Below are 20,294 nucleotides of genomic sequence, written 5' to 3'. Positions count from 1 at the left end.
AAGTATCGGTATCGGTTTGGATCGGCCGATATTCAAAAAATATCGGATATCGCCGATACCGATACCCGATCCCAATGCAAGTCAATGGGACCAAAATATCGGAATTAAAATAAACCCTTTCTTTCCTTGTAGGTTCATTCTACCTGAAGGAAAACAACTAAGAATAATGTAGGATGTATGGGGGAGGTGGCGGAGACATTAAAGGCAATGAGGATTAGTCCAATCAAATAGAATAGCATGTTTTTTTTTTTTTTTTAAAGACGTTCGGATTGAAAAAGATATTGAGTATGTAAATTTTTTTTATTTTGTCAGATATTGATGTTTCACTATTCCACGCCCTTCCCCTTCTTTTTTTTCTTTTTTTTTTTCTTTTCCCACACTTTCATCTTCATCATCATCAGCATCCTTGACATCAACTTCTTCACCTTATTCATCTTCTTCTTCATCTTCTACCTATTTTTTTTTTTTATTACATTCTTCATATTCATTTTCTTCAACTATTATTATTCTTCCTATTCTACATATTCTTTTTATTCCACTGTTATTATTCTTCCTATTCTACTTCTTCATCATATTCTCATTTGTGACAGGCATTCCCGTAGTTGTTATCTATAAAAGTTGGAAGATTACACCTTCCGTTCTGCCAGTCACAAAAGTTACATTTGTCCGCGTTCAGTTTGGCCTGCAGCATCAGGCTTTATCCAGGGGCACCACGAGGAGGAACGGACTCACCCCCATACACTGCTTAGTCTTCTTCTGCATATAATTTAGATAATATCTTTTGCTCTGATATTAAGTCTTATGCTTAATGTTCTTCTGCTCTTTGTTCTGCAGCCTCTTGTTCTTCTGCTTCTCGGTCTTCCATGTTGTCGTCTCCAGGGTCTTCGTCTCCAGTGTCGTCATCTCCGCCGTCGTCGTCTCAGCCGTCGTCGTCTCCGCCGTCGTCGTCGTCGTCGTCATCGGGGTGGTCTTCCGGGTCGTCGTCATCGGGGTGGTCTTCCGGGTTGTCGACGTTAGGGTCTTCAACTTGGAAATGTAGCAGAAGGTACAAGAAGGCTGAGAAAATGCCAAGAACCAGCTGATGGAACTGGAACTCGGATGGCTACCCGAAGGTTCAAGAGCCTATGGAACTACCGAGGACCAGCTGACGTTACTGGAACCCGGTTACTAAGCAGGAGGTACCCGTGCTAAAAAGCACTACCAAGGACCGCCTGACGTTGGCGGAACTCGGATACCCAGAAGGAGGCACCTAAGCCAAAGGCTCTGCCCGGAACCAGATGACGTTACTGGAACCAGGATGGGGAGCAGAAGGTACAAGAGCAAAAGACACTGCCGAGAACCAGCTGACGGTACTGGAACCCGGATGGGTAGCCGAATGTCCAAGAGCCAATGGAACTACCAAGGACCAGCTGACGTTACTGGAACCCGGTTACTAAGCAGGAGGTACCCGTGCCTGAAAGCACTACCAAGGACCACCTGACATTGGTGGAACTTGGATACCCAGAAGGAGGCACCTAAGCCAAAGGCTCTGCCCGGAACCAGCTGACGGTACTGGAACCAGGATGGGGAGCAGAAGGTACAAGAGCAAAAGACACTGCCGAGAACCAGCTGACGGTGCTGGAACCAGGTGGTGGACCCCAAGGCCCACAGGAGAGGAGAGAACAGCTAGGCCGCGAGGCAGCCGCAGTTACCGAACCCCAACAGTCCTACAGGGGGAGCTGGGCCTACTGGCACTACAGAACCAGCCTTGACTACCAGTTCACGCAGCCCACATAGGAAGCTCCTAAACTGGAGGCACCCTGGAGTTGGCTAACTCGACCGCCCCACGACGGGGCAAGCATAGGCGTCTCAGTGAAGTTGACACAACCCGGAAACAGCTGACGGTGCTGAAACCAGGCTTGGCACGAGGGAGTACCTGTGACAAGAACACTGCCGAGAACCAGCTGGCGGTGCTGGAACCCGGATGCGTTGCCCCAGTGTGCAAGAGCCAATGGCACGACCGAGGACCAGCTGACGGTGCTGGAACCCGGTTGCTAAGCTGTAGGTGCCCGCGCTTAAAAGCACTACCAAGGACCGCCTGGCGTTGGCGGAACTCGGATACCCAGGAGGAGGCAACTAAGCCAAAGGCTCGGCCCGGAACCTGCTGACGGTGCTGGAACCAGGTGGTGGACCCCAAGGCCCACAGGAGAGGAGAGAACAGCTAGGCCGCGAGGCAGCCGCAGTTACCGAACCCCAACAGTCCTACAGGGGGAGCTGGGCCTACTGGCACTACAGAACCAGCCTTGACTACCAGTTCACGCAGCCCACATAGGAAGCTCCTAAACTGGAGGCACCCTGGAGTTGGCTAACTCGACCGCCCCACGACGGGGCAAGCATAGGCGTCTCAGTGAAGTTGACACAACCCGGAAACAGCTGACGGTGCTGAAACCAGGCTTGGCACGAGGGAGTACCTGTGACGAGAACACTGCCGAGAACCAGCTGGCGGTGCTGGAACCCGGATGCGTTGCCCCAGTGTGCAAGAGCCAATGGCACGACCGAGGACCAGCTGACGGTGCTGGAACCCGGTTGCTAAGCTGTAGGTGCCCGCGCTTAAAAGCACTACCAAGGACCGCCTGGCGTTGGCGGAACTCGGATACCCAGGAGGAGGCACCTAAGCCAAAGGCTCGGCCCGGAACCAGCTGACGGTGCTGGAACCAGGTGGTGGACCCCAAGGCCCACAGGAGAGGAGAGAACAGCTAGGCCGCGAGGCAGCCGCAGTTACCGAACCCCAACAGTCCTACAGGGGGAGCTGGGCCTACTGGCACTACAGAACCAGCCTTGACTACCAGTTCACGCAGCCCACATAGGAAGCTCCTAAACTGGAGGCACCCTGGAGTTGGCTAACTCGACCGCCCCACGACGGGGCAAGCATAGGCGTCTCAGTGAAGTTGACACAACCCGGAAACAGCTGACGGTGCTGAAACCAGGCTTGGCACGAGGGAGTACCTGTGACAAGAACACTGCCGAGAACCAGCTGGCGGTGCTGGAACCCGGATGCGTTGCCCCAGTGTGCAAGAGCCAATGGCACGACCGAGGACCAGCTGACGGTGCTGGAACCCGGTTACTAAGCTGTAGGTGCCCGCGCTTAAAAGCACTACCAAGGACCGCCTGGCGTTGGCGGAACTCGGATACCCAGGAGGAGGCACCTAAGCCAAAGGCTCGGCCCGGAACCAGCTGACGGTGCTGGAACCAGGTGGTGGACCCCAAGGCCCACAGGAGAGGAGAGAACAGCTAGGCCGCGAGGCAGCCGCAGTTACCGAACCCCAACAGTCCTACAGGGGGAGCTGGGCCTACTGGCACTACAGAACCAGCCTTGACTACCAGTTCACGCAGCCCACATAGGAAGCTCCTAAACTGGAGGCACCCTGGAGTTGGCTAACTCGACCGCCCCACGACGGGGCAAGCATAGGCGTCTCAGTGAAGTTGACACAACCCGGAAACAGCTGACGGTGCTGAAACCAGGCTTGGCACGAGGGAGTACCTGTGACAAGAACACTGCCGAGAACCAGCTGGCGGTGCTGGAACCCGGATGCGTTGCCCCAGTGTTCAAGAGCCAATGGCACGACCGAGGACCAGCTGACGGTGCTGGAACCCGGTTGCTAAGCTGTAGGTGCCCGCGCTTAAAAGCACTACCAAGGACCGCCTGGCGTTGGCGGAACTCGGATACCCAGGAGGAGGCACCTAAGCCAAAGGCTCGGCCCGGAACCAGCTGACGGTGCTGGAACCAGGTGGTGGACCCCAAGGCCCACAGGAGAGGAGAGAACAGCTAGGCCGCGAGGCAGCCGCAGTTACCGAACCCCAACAGTCCTACAGGGGGAGCTGGGCCTACTGGCACTACAGAACCAGCCTTGACTACCAGCTCACGCAGCCCACATAGGAAGCTCCTAAACTGGAGGCACCCTGGAGTTGGCTAACTCGACCGCCCCACGACGGGGCAAGCATAGGCGTCTCAGTGAAGTTGACACAACCCGGAAACAGCTGACGGTGCTGAAACCAGGCTTGGCACGAGGGAGTACCTGTGACAAGAACACTGCCGAGAACCAGCTGGCGGTGCTGGAACCCGGATGCGTTGCCCCAGTGTGCAAGAGCCAATGGCACGACCGAGGACCAGCTGACGGTGCTGGAACCCGGTTGCTAAGCTGTAGGTGCCCGCGCTTAAAAGCACTACCAAGGACCGCCTGGCGTTGGCGGAACTCGGATACCCAGGAGGAGGCACCTAAGCCAAAGGCTCGGCCCGGAACCAGCTGACGGTGCTGGAACCAGGTGGTGGACCCCAAGGCCCACAGGAGAGGAGAGAACAGCTAGGCCACGAGGCAGCCGCAGTTACCGAACCCCAACAGTCCTACAGGGGGAGCTGGGCCTACTGGCACTACAGAACCAGCCTTGACTACCAGTTCACGCAGCCCACATAGGAAGCTCCTAAACTGGAGGCACCCTGGAGTTGGCTAACTCGACCGCCCCACGACGGGGCAAGCATAGGCGTCTCAGTGAAGTTGACACAACCCGGAAACAGCTGACGGTGCTGAAACCAGGCTTGGCACGAGGGAGTACCTGTGACAAGAACACTGCCGAGAACCAGCTGGCGGTGCTGGAACCCGGATGCGTTGCCCCAGTGTGCAAGAGCCAATGGCACGACCGAGGACCAGCTGACGGTGCTGGAACCCGGTTGCTAAGCTGTAGGTGCCCGCGCTTAAAAGCACTACCAAGGACCGCCTGGCGTTGGCGGAACTCGGATACCCAGGAGGAGGCACCTAAGCCAAAGGCTCGGCCCGGAACCAGCTGACGGTGCTGGAACCAGGTGGTGGACCCCAAGGCCCACAGGAGAGGAGAGAACAGCTAGGCCGCGAGGCAGCCGCAGTTACCGAACCCCAACAGTCCTACAGGGGGAGCTGGGCCTACTGGCACTACAGAACCAGCCTTGACTACCAGTTCACGCAGCCCACATAGGAAGCTCCTAAACTGGAGGCACCCTGGAGTTGGCTAACTCGACCGCCCCACGACGGGGCAAGCATAGGCGTCTCAGTGAAGTTGACACAACCCGGAAACAGCTGACGGTGCTGAAACCAGGCTTGGCACGAGGGAGTACCTGTGACAAGAACACTGCCGAGAACCAGCTGGCGGTGCTGGAACCCGGATGCGTTGCCTTGCCTATTAAAGATTGTCTTCCTAGAGCCCCAACTAGCGGTGTTGGAGCAAAGGGTAAGCAGGGGGAGATGAGTGTAGGCCGAAGCCTGCACTGGAGGCAGCTTTGTGTCTGCGTTGCGTTTGCAGGACACTTTGCCGGCTACACACTGGGGGAACAGCTGGCGTTGCTGAACCCCACTAACACAATGGCGTGTGTTTTTATCTGTGCAGCTAGCACTTGCGGGCAAAAACTAGCGATGTTAGAGCCCGTGTTGAAGCAGGAGGAGGAGGAGAGGAGCAGAGTGTAGGCCGAAGCCTAGTTGAACCAATTTCAAAGGAAACCTTTAACCCCCCCCTCAGGTGTTACAAAGTACAAGAGACACACCTTGTGCAGTATTAATGCTGCACAAGTGAAAGGTTGCTCTATTAATTTGTCTACTTGCACACGCTGAATGAAAGACATACACAATTTACCCCATTCTACAGTCAAACTGTAGTGGATGCGTGACTTGGTTTTTTGATGAGACGCAGCACAGGTGTCCAAAATAACGCCTTGGTGCTTGGCGCAGCTTCCTGAGCGTTGTTATTTGCTGTACAGGAGTCTGCGCTCTTGTGTTATCCCTTGGCAATGCCCTGTTAGCGCTGCCCATCTTATGACCTCATTTCATGTTGGCCGGTGCGGTTAACGATGGCCATAAATCCCAGACCCACAGTGTCTTTTCATAAAGCCACACTGCGGTGCTGGGATTCGTGGCCTTGAGCAGTAAATATTTTGGCCGCTCACACACGTCCTTACACCTGCTTCAGACTGGGCGGCCTCTGCTGATCCCTTCTCGCATGCCGCGGCCATGAGGCTGCACAGTCTGAAGAAGGCGGAAGGAGATGAGTTAAGACAGGCGAAGATATGCACTGCTCGTGCCCATCAATCACACCCTCGCAGTCAAAATAATTAAGACAACGAGGAGCATTTTATTCAGGCAGGGCGGACGAACAGGCGCAAGTAGCCAACCAATGATGTCAGAAGACGGGAAGCGCTACCAAGGGGGGTGCTGCGTATCATTAGAAAGGAAAGTCACACCTCAGGGACAGTGGAATGGTCTCAAAGAGACACATTTTGTACGTGTTGAGTTCCACGTGGGCAAGGAGAAAACATCAGCCACCTTGTACAAATGCAGCAGTACTGCTGTACAAGGTGGCTGTTATACATAGAAACACCTGGGGGTGGGGGCCAGGCTCCCTTCAATTTCAGTTCATGTGCCTGCGTGGCGTTTGCAGGTCACGTTGCAAGCTGCACAGCAGGGGAACAGCTGGCGGTGCTGAACCCCACTAACACATTGGCTGGTGTTTTTCTCTGTGCAGCTAGCATGTCCGGGCAGAAACTGGCGTTGTTTGAGCCCAGGGTCAGCAGGAGGAGGAGAGGAGCAAAGTGTAGGCCGAAGCCTGCACTGGTGGCAGCTTTTGTTCTGTTGTGCCAGCGTGGCTTGTGCTGGACACGTTGCCGACTACACAGCAGGGGAACAGCTGGCGGTGCTGAACCCCACTAACACATTGGCTGGTGTTTTTCTCTGTGCAGCTAGCATTTCCGGGCAAAAACTAGCGGTGTTTGAGCCCAGGGTCAGCAGGAGGAGTAGAGGAGCAGAGTGTAGGCCGAAGCCTAGTTGAACCAATTTCAAAGGTTACCTTTAACCCCCCCCTCAGGTGTTGCAAGGTACAAGAGCCACACCTTGAACAGCATTAATGATGCACAAGTCAAAGGTTGCTCTATTTAATTTTGCTCCTTGCACACGCTGAATTAAACACGTACACTATTTAGCCCATTATACTGTCAAACAGTAGTGGAGGCGTGACTACTAGTCTTTTTAAGGAGACGCAGCACAGGTGTACAAATTTACACCTAGGTGCTGTGCGCAGATTCCTTACCGTTGTTATTTGCAGTACAGGAAACTGCGCTCTTGTGTTATCCCTTGGCAATACCCTGTTAGTGCAGGCCGTCTCATGACCTCATTTCATGTTGGCCGGTGCGGTTAACGATGGCCATAAATCCCAGACCCACAGTGGCTTTTCCTAAAGTCACACTGCGGTGCTGGGATTCGTGGCCTTGTGCAGTAAATATGTTCGCCGCTCACACATGTCCTTACACCTGCTTCAGACTGGGCAGCCTCAGCTGATCCCTTATCGCATGCCGCGGCCATGAGGCCGCACAGTCAGAAGAAGGCGGAAGGAGGGGAGTGAAAACAGGGGAACATATGCACTGCTCGTGCCCATCAATCACACCCTCGCAGTCAAAATATATGAGACAACGGGGGGCGTTGTGTCGGGCAGGGGGGACGCACAGGCACAGCCAGCCAACCAATGATGTCAGGAGACGGGCAGCGCTAACAATGGGGGTGCTGCGTGTCATTAAAAAGGAAAGTCACACCTCAGGGACATTGTAATGGTCTGTAATGAGACACATTTTGTACTTGTTGAGTTCCACGTGTGCAAGGAGAAAAAGTCAGCCACCTTGTACAAATGCAGCAGTACTGCTGTACAAGGTGGCTGTTATACATAGAAACACCTGGGGGGGTGGGGGGCAGGCTCCCTTCAATTTCAGTTCATGTGCCTGCGTGGCGTTTGCAGGTCACGTTGCAAGCTACACAGCAGGGGAACAGCTGGCGTTGCTGAACCCCACTGACACATTGACTGGTGTTTTTCTCTGTGCAGATTGCATGTCCGGGCAAAAACTAGCGGTGTTAGAGCCCAGGGTCAGCAGGAGGAGGAGGAGAGGAGCAAAGTGTAGGATGAAGCCTGCACTGGTGGCAGCTTTTGGTCGGTTGTGCCAGCGTGGCTTGTGCTGGACACGATGCCGGCTACACAGCGGGGGAACAGCAGGCGGTGCTGAACCCCACTAACACATTGGCTGGTGTTTTTCTCTGTGCAGCTAGCATGTCCGGGCAGAAACTGGCGTTGTTTGAGCCCAGGGTCAGCAGGAGGAGGAGAGGAGCAAAGTGTAGGCCGAAGCCTGCACTGGTGGCAGCTTTTGTTCTGTTGTGCCAGCGTGGCTTGTGCTGGACACGTTGCCGACTACACAGCAGGGGAACAGCTGGCGGTGCTGAACCCCACTAACACATTGGCTGGTGTTTTTCTCTGTGCAGCTAGCATTTCCGGGCAAAAACTAGCGGTGTTTGAGCCCAGGGTCAGCAGGAGGAGTAGAGGAGCAGAGTGTAGGCCGAAGCCTAGTTGAACCAATTTCAAAGGTTACCTTTAACCCCCCCCTCAGGTGTTGCAAGGTACAAGAGCCACACCTTGAACAGCATTAATGATGCACAAGTCAAAGGTTGCTCTATTTAATTTTGCTCCTTGCACACGCTGAATTAAACACGTACACTATTTAGCCCATTATACTGTCAAACAGTAGTGGAGGCGTGACTACTAGTCTTTTTAAGGAGACGCAGCACAGGTGTACAAATTTACACCTAGGTGCTGTGCGCAGATTCCTTACCGTTGTTATTTGCAGTACAGGAAACTGCGCTCTTGTGTTATCCCTTGGCAATACCCTGTTAGTGCAGGCCGTCTCATGACCTCATTTCATGTTGGCCGGTGCGGTTAACGATGGCCATAAATCCCAGACCCACAGTGGCTTTTCCTAAAGTCACACTGCGGTGCTGGGATTCGTGGCCTTGTGCAGTAAATATGTTCGCCGCTCACACATGTCCTTACACCTGCTTCAGACTGGGCGGCCTCAGCTGATCCCTTATCGCATGCCGCGGCCATGAGGCCGCACAGTCAGAAGAAGGCGGAAGGAGGGGAGTGAAAACAGGGGAACATATGCACTGCTCGTGCCCATCAATCACACCCTCGCAGTCAAAATATATGAGACAACGGGGGGCGTTGTGTCGGGCAGGGGGGACGCACAGGCACAGCCAGCCAACCAATGATGTCAGGAGACGGGCAGCGCTAACAATGGGGGTGCTGCGTGTCATTAAAAAGGAAAGTCACACCTCAGGGACATTGTAATGGTCTGTAATGAGACACATTTTGTACTTGTTGAGTTCCACGTGTGCAAGGAGAAAAAGTCAGCCACCTTGTACAAATGCAGCAGTACTGCTGTACAAGGTGGCTGTTATACATAGAAACACCTGGGGGGGTGGGGGGCAGGCTCCCTTCAATTTCAGTTCATGTGCCTGCGTGGCGTTTGCAGGTCACGTTGCAAGCTACACAGCAGGGGAACAGCTGGCGTTGCTGAACCCCACTGACACATTGACTGGTGTTTTTCTCTGTGCAGATTGCATGTCCGGGCAAAAACTAGCGGTGTTAGAGCCCAGGGTCAGCAGGAGGAGGAGGAGAGGAGCAAAGTGTAGGACGAAGCCTGCACTGGTGGCAGCTTTTGGTCGGTTGTGCCAGCGTGGCTTGTGCTGGACACGATGCCGGCTACACAGCGGGGGAACAGCTGGCGGTGCTGAACCCCACTAACACATTGGCTGGTGTTTTTCTCTGTGCAGCTAGCATGTACGGGCAGAAACTGGCGTTGTTTGAGCCCAGGGTCAGCAGGAGGAGGAGAGGAGCAAAGTGTAGGCCGAAGCCTGCACTGGTGGCAGCTTTTGTTCTGTTGTGCCAGCGTGGCTTGTGCTGGACACGTTGCCGACTACACAGCAGGGGAACAGCTGGCGGTGCTGAACCCCACTAACACATTGGCTGGTGTTTTTCTCTGTGCAGCTAGCATTTCCGGGCAAAAACTAGCGGTGTTTGAGCCCAGGGTCAGCAGGAGGAGTAGAGGAGCAGAGTGTAGGCCGAAGCCTAGTTGAACCAATTTCAAAGGTTACCTTTAACCCCCCCCCTCAGGTGTTGCAAGGTACAAGAGCCACACCTTGTGCAGCATTAATGCTGCACAAGTAAAAGGTTGCTCTATTTGTTTTGCTCCTTGCACACGCTGACTAAAACACGTACACTATTTAGCCCATTATACTGTCAAACAGTTGTGGAGGCGTGACTTGTCTTTTTAACGAGACGCAGCACAGGTGTCAAAATTTGCACCTAGGTACTGGGCGCAGATTCCTGAGCGTTGTTATTTGCTGTACAGGAGTCTGCGCTATTGTGATCCCTTGGCCATGCGCTGTGAGCGCTTCCTGTCTTCTGACCTCATTTCATGTCGGCCGTTGCGGTTAGCGATGGACATGAATCCCAGACCCACAGTGTGTTTTCAAAAAATCACACTGCGTGGCTGGGATTCGTGGCCTTGTGCAGTAAATAGGTTTGCCGCTTACACATGTCCTTACACCTGCTCCAGACTGGGCGGCCTCAGCTGATCCCTTATCGCCTACCACGGCCAGGAGGCCGCACAGTCTGAAGAAGGCGGAAGGAGATGAGTGAACACAGGCAAACATATGCACTGCACATGCCCATCAATCACACCCTCGCTGTCCAAAAAAATAAGACACCGAGGGCCGTTGTTTCGAGCAGGGGAGATGCACAGGCGCAGCCAGCTAACCAATGATGTCAAAAGACGGGCAGCGCTAACAAGGGTGGTGCTGCGTGTCATTACAAAGGAAAGTCACACCTCAGGGACATTGTAATGGTCTCTAATGAGACACATTTTGTACGTGTTGAGTTCCACGTGGGCAAGGAGAAAAAGTCAGCCACCTTGTACAAATGCAGCAGTACTGCTGTACAAGGTGGCTGATATACATAGAAACACCTGTGGGTGGGGGGCAGGCTCCCTTCAATTTCAGTTCATGTGCCTGCGTGGCGTTTGCAGGTCACGTTGCAAGCTACACAGCAGGGGAACAGCTGGCGTTGCTGAACCCCACTGACACATTGACTGGTGTTTTTCTCTGTGCAGATTGCATGTCCGGGCAAAAACTAGCGGTGTTAGAGCCCAGGGTCAGCAGGAGGAGGAGGAGAGGAGCAAAGTGTAGGCCGAAGCCTGCACTGGTGGCAGCTTTTGGTCGGTTGTGCCAGCGTGGCTTGTGCTGGACACGATGCCGGCTACACAGCGGGGGAACAGCAGGCGGTGCTGAACCCCACTAACACATTGGCTGGTGTTTTTCTCTGTGCAGCTAGCATGTCCGGGCAGAAACTGGCGTTGTTTGAGCCCAGGGTCAGCAGGAGGAGGAGAGGAGCAAAGTGTAGGCCGAAGCCTGCACTGGTGGCAGCTTTTGTTCTGTTGTGCCAGCGTGGCTTGTGCTGGACACGTTGCCGACTACACAGCAGGGGAACAGCTGGCGGTGCTGAACCCCACTAACACATTGGCTGGTGTTTTTCTCTGTGCAGCTAGCATTTCCGGGCAAAAACTAGCGGTGTTTGAGCCCAGGGTCAGCAGGAGGAGTAGAGGAGCAGAGTGTAGGCCGAAGCCTAGTTGAACCAATTTCAAAGGTTACCTTTAACCCCCCCCTCAGGTGTTGCAAGGTACAAGAGCCACACCTTGTGCAGCATTAATGCTGCACAAGTAAAAGGTTGCTCTATTTGTTTTGCTCCTTGCACACGCTGACTAAAACACGTACACTATTTAGCCCATTATACTGTCAAACAGTTGTGGAGGCGTGACTTGTCTTTTTAACGAGACGCAGCACAGGTGTCAAAATTTGCACCTAGGTACTGGGCGCAGATTCCTGAGCGTTGTTATTTGCTGTACAGGAGTCTGCGCTATTGTGATCCCTTGGCCATGCGCTGTGAGCGCTTCCTGTCTTCTGACCTCATTTCATGTCGGCCGTTGCGGTTAGCGATGGACATGAATCCCAGACCCACAGTGTGTTTTTAAAAAATCACACTGCGGTGCTGGGATTCGTGCCCTGGTGCACTAAATATGTTTGCCGCTCACACATGTCCTTACACCTGCTTCAGACTGGGCGGCCTCATCTGATCCCTTATCGCCTGCCGCGGCCATGAGGACACCCAGTCTGAAGAAGGCGGAAGGAGATGAGTGAACACAGGCAAACATATGCACTGCACATGCCCATCAATCACACCCTCGCTGTCCAAAAAAATAAGACACCGAGGGCCGTTGTTTCGAGCAGGGGAGATGCACAGGCGCAGCCAGCTAACCAATGATGTCAAAAGACGGGCAGCGCTAACAAGGGTGGTGCTGCGTGTCATTACAAAGGAAAGTCACACCTCAGGGACATTGTAATGGTCTCTAATGAGACACATTTTGTACGTGTTGAGTTCCACGTGGGCAAGGAGAAAAAGTCAGCCACCTTGTACAAATGCAGCAGTACTGCTGTACAAGGTGGCTGATATACATAGAAACACCTGTGGGTGGGGGGCAGGCTCCCTTCAATTTCAGTTCATGTGCCTGCGTGGCGTTTGCAGGTCACGTTGCAAGCTACACAGCAGGGGAACAGCTGGCGTTGCTGAACCCCACTGACACATTGACTGGTGTTTTTCTCTGTGCAGATTGCATGTCCGGGCAAAAACTAGCGGTGTTAGAGCCCAGGGTCAGCAGGAGGAGGAGGAGAGGAGCAAAGTGTAGGCCGAAGCCTGCACTGGTGGCAGCTTTTGGTCGGTTGTGCCAGCGTGGCTTGTGCTGGACACGATGCCGGCTACACAGCGGGGGAACAGCAGGCGGTGCTGAACCCCACTAACACATTGGCTGGTGTTTTTCTCTGTGCAGCTAGCATGTCCGGGCAGAAACTGGCGTTGTTTGAGCCCAGGGTCAGCAGGAGGAGGAGAGGAGCAAAGTGTAGGCCGAAGCCTGCACTGGTGGCAGCTTTTGTTCTGTTGTGCCAGCGTGGCTTGTGCTGGACACGTTGCCGACTACACAGCAGGGGAACAGCTGGCGGTGCTGAACCCCACTAACACATTGGCTGGTGTTTTTCTCTGTGCAGCTAGCATTTCCGGGCAAAAACTAGCGGTGTTTGAGCCCAGGGTCAGCAGGAGGAGTAGAGGAGCAGAGTGTAGGCCGAAGCCTAGTTGAACCAATTTCAAAGGTTACCTTTAACCCCCCCCTCAGGTGTTGCAAGGTACAAGAGCCACACCTTGTGCAGCATTAATGCTGCACAAGTAAAAGGTTGCTCTATTTGTTTTGCTCCTTGCACACGCTGACTAAAACACGTACACTATTTAGCCCATTATACTGTCAAACAGTTGTGGAGGCGTGACTTGTCTTTTTAACGAGACGCAGCACAGGTGTCAAAATTTGCACCTAGGTACTGGGCGCAGATTCCTGAGCGTTGTTATTTGCTGTACAGGAGTCTGCGCTATTGTGATCCCTTGGCCATGCGCTGTGAGCGCTTCCTGTCTTCTGACCTCATTTCATGTCGGCCGTTGCGGTTAGCGATGGACATGAATCCCAGACCCACAGTGTGTTTTCAAAAAATCACACTGCGTGGCTGGGATTCGTGGCCTTGTGCAGTAAATAGGTTTGCCGCTTACACATGTCCTTACACCTGCTCCAGACTGGGCGGCCTCAGCTGATCCCTTATCGCCTACCACGGCCAGGAGGCCGCACAGTCTGAAGAAGGCGGAAGGAGATGAGTTAAGACAGGCGAACATATGCACTGCTCGTGCCCATAAACCACACCCTCGCTGACAAAATAAATATGACAACGAGGGGCGTTGTTTCTAGCAGGGCGGATGCACAGGCGCAGCCAGCTAACCATGATGACAAAAGACGGGAAACGCTACCAAGGGGGGTGCTGCGTATCATTACAAAGGAAAGTCACACCTCAGGGACAGTGGAATGGTCTCAATGAGACACATTTTGTACGTGTTGAGTTCCACGTGGGCAAGGAGAAAAAGTCAGCCACCTTGTACAAATGCAGCAGTACTGCTGTACTAGGTGGCTGTTATACATAGAAACACCTGGGGGGGTGGGGCCAGGTTCCCTTTTAATTTCAGTTCCTGTGCCTGCATGGCGTTTGCAGGTCACGTTGCCGGCTACACAGCAGGGGAACAGCTGGCGTTGCTGAACCCCACTAACACATTGGCTGGTGTTTTTCTCTGTGCAGCTAGCACTTCCGGGCAAAAACTAGCGGTGTTTGAGCCCAGGGTCAGCAGGAGGAGGAGAGGAGCAGAGTGTAGGCCGAAGCCTGCACTGGTGGCAGCTTTTGTTCTGTTGTGCCAGCGTGGCTTGTGCTGGACACGTTGCCGACTACACAGCAGGGGAACAGCTGGCGGTGCTGAACCCCACTGACACATCACCTAGTGTTTTTTTCTGTGTAGACAACACTTCCAGGTGGCAACTGACAGTGTTGAAACCCAGGGAATCAAAGAGGAGCAGAGTGTAGGCCGAAGCCTGCAGTGGAGCAAGTTGAAAGGGAACCTTTAACCCCCCCCCCCAGGCATTTGTTGCTGAAAGAGCCATCTTGTACAGCAGTAATACTGCACATGGAAAATGGTGGCTCCGAAAATTATGCTCCTTGCAAACGCTGAAGTACACACTCATATAATGTGTCCCCTCACACCGTCAAACCATCCCGGAAGTGGGACTTTCCTTTGTAATGTGACACAGCACAGCCGTCATTCCAACCCCCTTGGTGCCGGGCACCACCTCCTCAACGTTGTTTGGTTCTGTCACGGAGCCCGCACTGTAATGTTATCCCTTGGCCATGCACAGTTAGCGGTGCCCGTCTTCTGACATCATGTAGGTGTCAGGCTGGCAGTGCCTGTGCGTCCAAGCTGCCCGAGATCCAACCTTGCAGTGTCATCTAATGTAGTCCCACTGCGGGCCAGGGATCCATGGGCATGCGCAGTGCATATCATCGCCTCTCACTCACCTCCTTCCTGCTTCTTCAGACTGTGCGGCGTCACGGCCGTGGCATGCTATTAGGGATCAGCTGACGCCGCCTAGTCTGAAGAAGCGTGAAGAAGGGGAGTGAGAGGCTAGTATATGCACTGCGCATGGCCATGGATACCAGGCCCACTGTGGGATCACATTAGACGACACTGCGAGGTGTGATTTCGGGCAGCGTGGACGCACAGGCGCAGCCAGGACGACAACAAATGATGTCAGAGGACGGGCAGCGCAAACTGTGCATGGCCAAGGGATAACATAACAGCGCAGGGTCCATGACGGAATCAAACAACGCTAAGGAGGCAGCGCACGGTGCCAAGGGGGTAGCAATGACGGCTGTGCTGCGTCACATTACAAAGGAAAGTCCCACCTCCGGGACGGTTGGACGGTGTGAGGGGACACATTACATGAGTGTGTAGTTCAGCGTTTGCAAGGAGCATAATTTCAAGAGCGACCTTTCCCTTGTGCAGTATTAGTGCTGCACATGGTGGCTCTTTCAGTAACAAACGCCTAGGGGGGGGGGGGGACAGGTCCCCTTACATTTTAGTTGTGCCAGCGTGGCGGTCGCATGACACGTTGCCGGATACACAGCTGGGGATCAGCTGACGTTACTGAACCCCAATAACAGAGGAGCGACTGTTGACTGTGCACACAGCACTTCCAGGCACCAACTGGCGGTGTTAGAGCCCAGGGACAGCAGGAGGAGCAGATTGGAGGTATTGCCGCACACACAGCTGGGGATCAGCTGACGTTACTGAACCCCAATAACAGAGGAGCGACTGTTGACTGTGCACACAGCACTTCCAGGCACCAACTGGCGGTGTTAGAGCCCAGGGACAGCAGGAGGAGCAGATTGGAGGTATTGCCGCACACACAGCTGGGGATCAGCTGACGTTACTGAACCCCAATAACAGAGGAGCGACTGTTGACTGTGCACACAGCACTTCCAGGCACCAACTGGCGGTGTTAGAGCCCAGGGACAGCAGGAGGAGCAGAGGAACAGAGTGTAGGCCGAAGCCTGATTGGAGCAAGTTGAAAGGAAACCTTTAACCCCCCCCCCCAAGACGTTTGTAGCTGAAAGAGCCATGTTGTGCAGCACTAAGGATGCAAAAGGAAAAGGTTGCTCTTTTAATTATGCTCCTTGCAAACACCGAAGTAAACACTAAAAATGTGTCCCTTTATACCGTTAAACCGTTCCGGAGGTGCGAATTTCCTTCGTAATGGGACACAGCACAGCTGTCATTCCTATCCCCTTGATGCCGTGCGCTGCCTCCTCAGCGTTGTTTTAAGCTGCCACGGAGCCTGCGCTGTTCTGTTAGCCCTTGGCCATGCCCAATTAGCGCTGCCTGTCTTCTGACATAATTTGGTGTCAGGCTGTCAGTGCCTGTGCGTCCACGCTGCTCCAGATCCCACCTCGCAGTCTCATCTAACGTAATCCCACTGCGGGCCTTGGAACCATGGGCATGCACAGTGCATAACCTCGACTCTCACTCCCCTCCTTCCCTCTTCTTCAGACTGTGCGGTGTCACGGCCGTGGCATGCTAGGGATCAGCTGACGGCGCACAGTCTAAAGAAGGCGGAGGGAAATGAGCGAGAGCCCGAGGGGAAGATATGCACTGCGCATGCCCATGGATCCCAGGCCCGCAGTGTGACTCAATCAGAAGACACTGCGAGGCGGGATCTCGGGCACCGCGGCCGCACAGGCGCAGCCAGCCTGACACCAAATTATGTCAGAAGACAGGCAGCGCAAATAGGGCATGCCCAAGGGATAACAGAACAGCGCAGGCTCCGTGACAGCTTAAAACAACGCTGAGGAGGCAGCGCATGGCACCAAGGGGGTAGGAATGACGGCTGTGCTGCGTCACATTACGAAGGAAAGTCCCAGCTCCGGGACGGTATAACGGTATCAGTGAACACATTTTATAAGTGTTAAGTTCTGCGTGTGCAAAGAGCTAAAAAAAAAGAGCTACCTTTTCCTTGTGCAGCATTACTGCTGCACAAGATGGCTCTTTCAGTAACAAACGACGGGGGGGGGGGGGGACAGGTTCCCTTACATTTAGGTTGTTGTGCCAGCGTGGCGGTCGCAGGACACATTGCCGGCTACACAGCTGGGGATCAGCTGACGTTACTGAAACCCAATAACACTGGGTCGTATGTTTTTACTGTGCAGCCTGCACTTCTGAGCCGCAACTGGCGGTGTTGGAGCCCAGGAATAGCAGTTCAGGTGGTAGAAAGATGAACACAGCAGGAGACCTGGATGACACCCAATTACTTAATCAGGCAGAGGAGTGGCAAATTCCTGCGAGATCCAGGCCTGGTTCATTTTCAGGAAAGTAAGCCGGTCAACGTTATCGGAGGATAGTCGCATGCGACGGTCTGTTAGTACACCACCTGCGGCACTAAAGACACGTTCCGATAAGACACTAGCCGCAGGGCAAGCCAGCACCTCCAATGCATACTGGCTTAGCTCTGGCCATGTATCCAGCTTAGAGACCCAAAACTTGAACGGGGAAGAGCCGTCTGGGAGTACAGTAAGAGGGCAAGCCATGTAGTCTGTCACCATCTGACGGAACCGTTGCCTCCTGCTGACTGGAGCCGCCGGTGATGGTGTAGACATTTGGGGCGGGCACACAAAAGTGTGCCAGAGTTGTGCCATACTGGGCTTGCCTTGGGCAGAGGCACTGCTTCTGCTCCCTCTTTGGGCAGAGCCTCCCCCACTGCCTCGACGCACTGAGCTGCTTTGTAAAGCACTAGCAGCACTCCTCTCAGTTGGACAGGAGAAGATGATGGAATTCACCAGTGTGTCGTGGTACTCCCGCAATTTACGCTCCCGGGTCAACGCAGGGATGAGGTTTTGGACGTTGTCCCGGTAGCGAGGATCGAGGAGGGTGAACACCCAATAATCAGGCATGTTGAGAATGTGGTCGATGCGGCGGTCGTTTCTCAGGCACTGCAGCATGAAATCCACCATGTGCTGCAGAGTGCCAACCGGCCCAGAAACGCTGTCCCCTGCTTGAGACATGATCTCTGCCCGCTCGTCATCACCCCACCCTCGCTGTACACACTGACCACTGGACAATTGTGTCGCTCCCTCCTCTGGACGGAGCTCTTCCTCCTCCATTGACTCCTCCTCATCCTCCTCACAAATTGGCCCCTGCGTACCCCTTTGTGAGGAACCACGTGGCGCTGACTCTCCAGAAGCTGATGGAAAAGGTGACTCCTCATCCTCCACCTCTTCCACCACATCATCCCTTAACCCTTGCAAAGTTTGCTGAAGCAGGCAGATAAGGGGGACAGTCATGCTGACTAGTGCATCATCTGCACTTGCCATCCGCGTGGAATAATCAAAAGGACGCAAAACCTGGCAGACGTCCTTCATAGTGGCCCACTCTGTGGTTGTGAAGTCTGATCGGCGCTGACTGCGACTTCTTTGCGCCTGATGCAGCTGGTACTCCATAACTGCTTGCTGCTGCTCACACAACCGCTCCAACATATGTAACGTGGAATTCCACCGGGTAGGTAGGTCACATATGATGCGGTGTTCCGGAAGGCGGAATCGGCGCTGCAGAGCAGCAATGCGGGATCTGGCCAAGCTGGAACGCCGCAAGTGAGCACACTCTAGGCGGACCTTGTGCAGCAGGGCATCAAGATCCGGATAGTCCCTCAGAAAACTCTGCACAACCAAATTGAGCACATGTGCCAGACATGGGATGTGAGTGAGGTTGCCAAGGGCCAAAGCTGCCACCAGATTTCGGCCATTGTCACACACTACCATGCCTGGCTGGAGATTCGCTGGCAGTAACCACACATCGCTCTCCTGCTTTATGGCATTCCAGAGCTCCTGCGCTGTGTGGCTTCGATGCCCCAATGAAACTAGTTTCAAGACGGCCTGCTGACGTTTGGCCACGGCTGTGCTCATGTCGGTCATAGGTAAACGTTCACGGGTCCATGTGGGGGTGGACTGTGACGGATCCTGCAGAGAGGAATCAGAGGAACTGGTGTAAGAGGAGGAGTCGATGCGTACAGACTGGATTCCTGCAATCCTTGGAGTGGGCAGGACACGTCCTGCGCCACTCGCACGATCTGTACCTGGCTCAACAACATTAACCCAATGGGCAGTGAGGGAAACATATCGCCCCTGTCCATGCTGACTGGTCCACGCATCGGTGGTGAGGTGGACCTTGCTACTGACGGCGTTCAGTAGCGCATGTTTTATGTTTGCCTCAACATGCCTGTGCAGGGCAGGGACAGCCTGCCTGCTGAAGTAAAAGCGGCTGGGCACCTTGTACTGTGGGACTGCCAATGCCATCAAGTCACGGAAGCTGTCAGTCTCCACCAGCCTGAACGAGAGCATTTCCAGGGACAACAGTTTGGCAATGCCTGCATTCAGAGCCTGTGCTCGGGGGTGGTTGGCCGAGAATGCCCGCCTTTTCTCCCATGCCTGTACTACCGATGGCTGTAGAGTAGACTGGGAGTGTGAGGATGACTGGGAAGGTGGTGCTGTGGGTGGAATTACACAAGGTCTCTGGGAGGAAGCCAAACCAGCTGTGCGTGAGCTGGAGGAAGAGGCAACACGAGCTGAAGAGGTGGTAGCTGCCGCTGTTGGTTGGCCTACATCTTCAGTGTGTTTCTGTAACTCCACCGCGTGCCTGGTCCGCACATGTTTCCACATATTTGTGGTATTGAGGTTGCTGACATTTTTCCCTCTTTTTACTTTATGATGACACAGCTTGCATTTGACAAAACAAATGTCATCTGCAACTGTGTCAAAAAAGGACCAGGCACTGCAAGTCTTGGGAGCGCCCTTTTTGGCTTTGGAAAGAGACAGGCTCCTAACGGGTGCCAAAGTGGAGGCTACAGGCTCCGCAGTCTTCCCCCTCCCTCTCCCTCTTTGGCCCGTAAGAGGAAGCTCTTCCTCTGAGCTGCTCCCACCACCTTCCTGTTCCTCACGCCACGATGGGTCAAGGACCTCATCATCTCCACTACCCTCTGCCACCAACTGCTCCTCCTGGGTAGTCTCAGCAGCACAGTACGCACGAGAAAGCGGCACCTGAGTTTCATCATCAGATGCGTACTGCGCTGTGGTCACCGGAGGCACTGGCCCACCTGCCTCTTCAGAGTCAGAGAGAAAAAGGTGTTGGGCATCACTGCACACTGCCTCTTCTTCCATTTCTCCAATGCTGCTTGGCTGGCCCCCTGTTTCCAAGCCAAGAGATTCAGAGAACAGAAGTAGAGACGGCTCCTGTCCTGGGCTCTCTGACTGCCTGGCCAATTTGGCAGGTGGTGAAGAGACAGATGGCTGCTCTCCAGTGCTCTGTGCCTGAGAGGATGTGGCACTAACTGAAGTCGATGCCGAGGCGTTAGCTGCCATCCACCCGACAACGGCTTCAATTTGGTCTTCACGCAGCAGCGGTGCACGGCG

Source organism: Ranitomeya imitator, chromosome 3 (genome assembly GCF_032444005.1).
Source record: "Ranitomeya imitator isolate aRanImi1 chromosome 3, aRanImi1.pri, whole genome shotgun sequence".
NCBI lineage: Eukaryota > Metazoa > Chordata > Amphibia > Anura > Dendrobatidae > Ranitomeya > Ranitomeya imitator.
Note: the sequence above shows the minus strand (reverse complement) of the source record.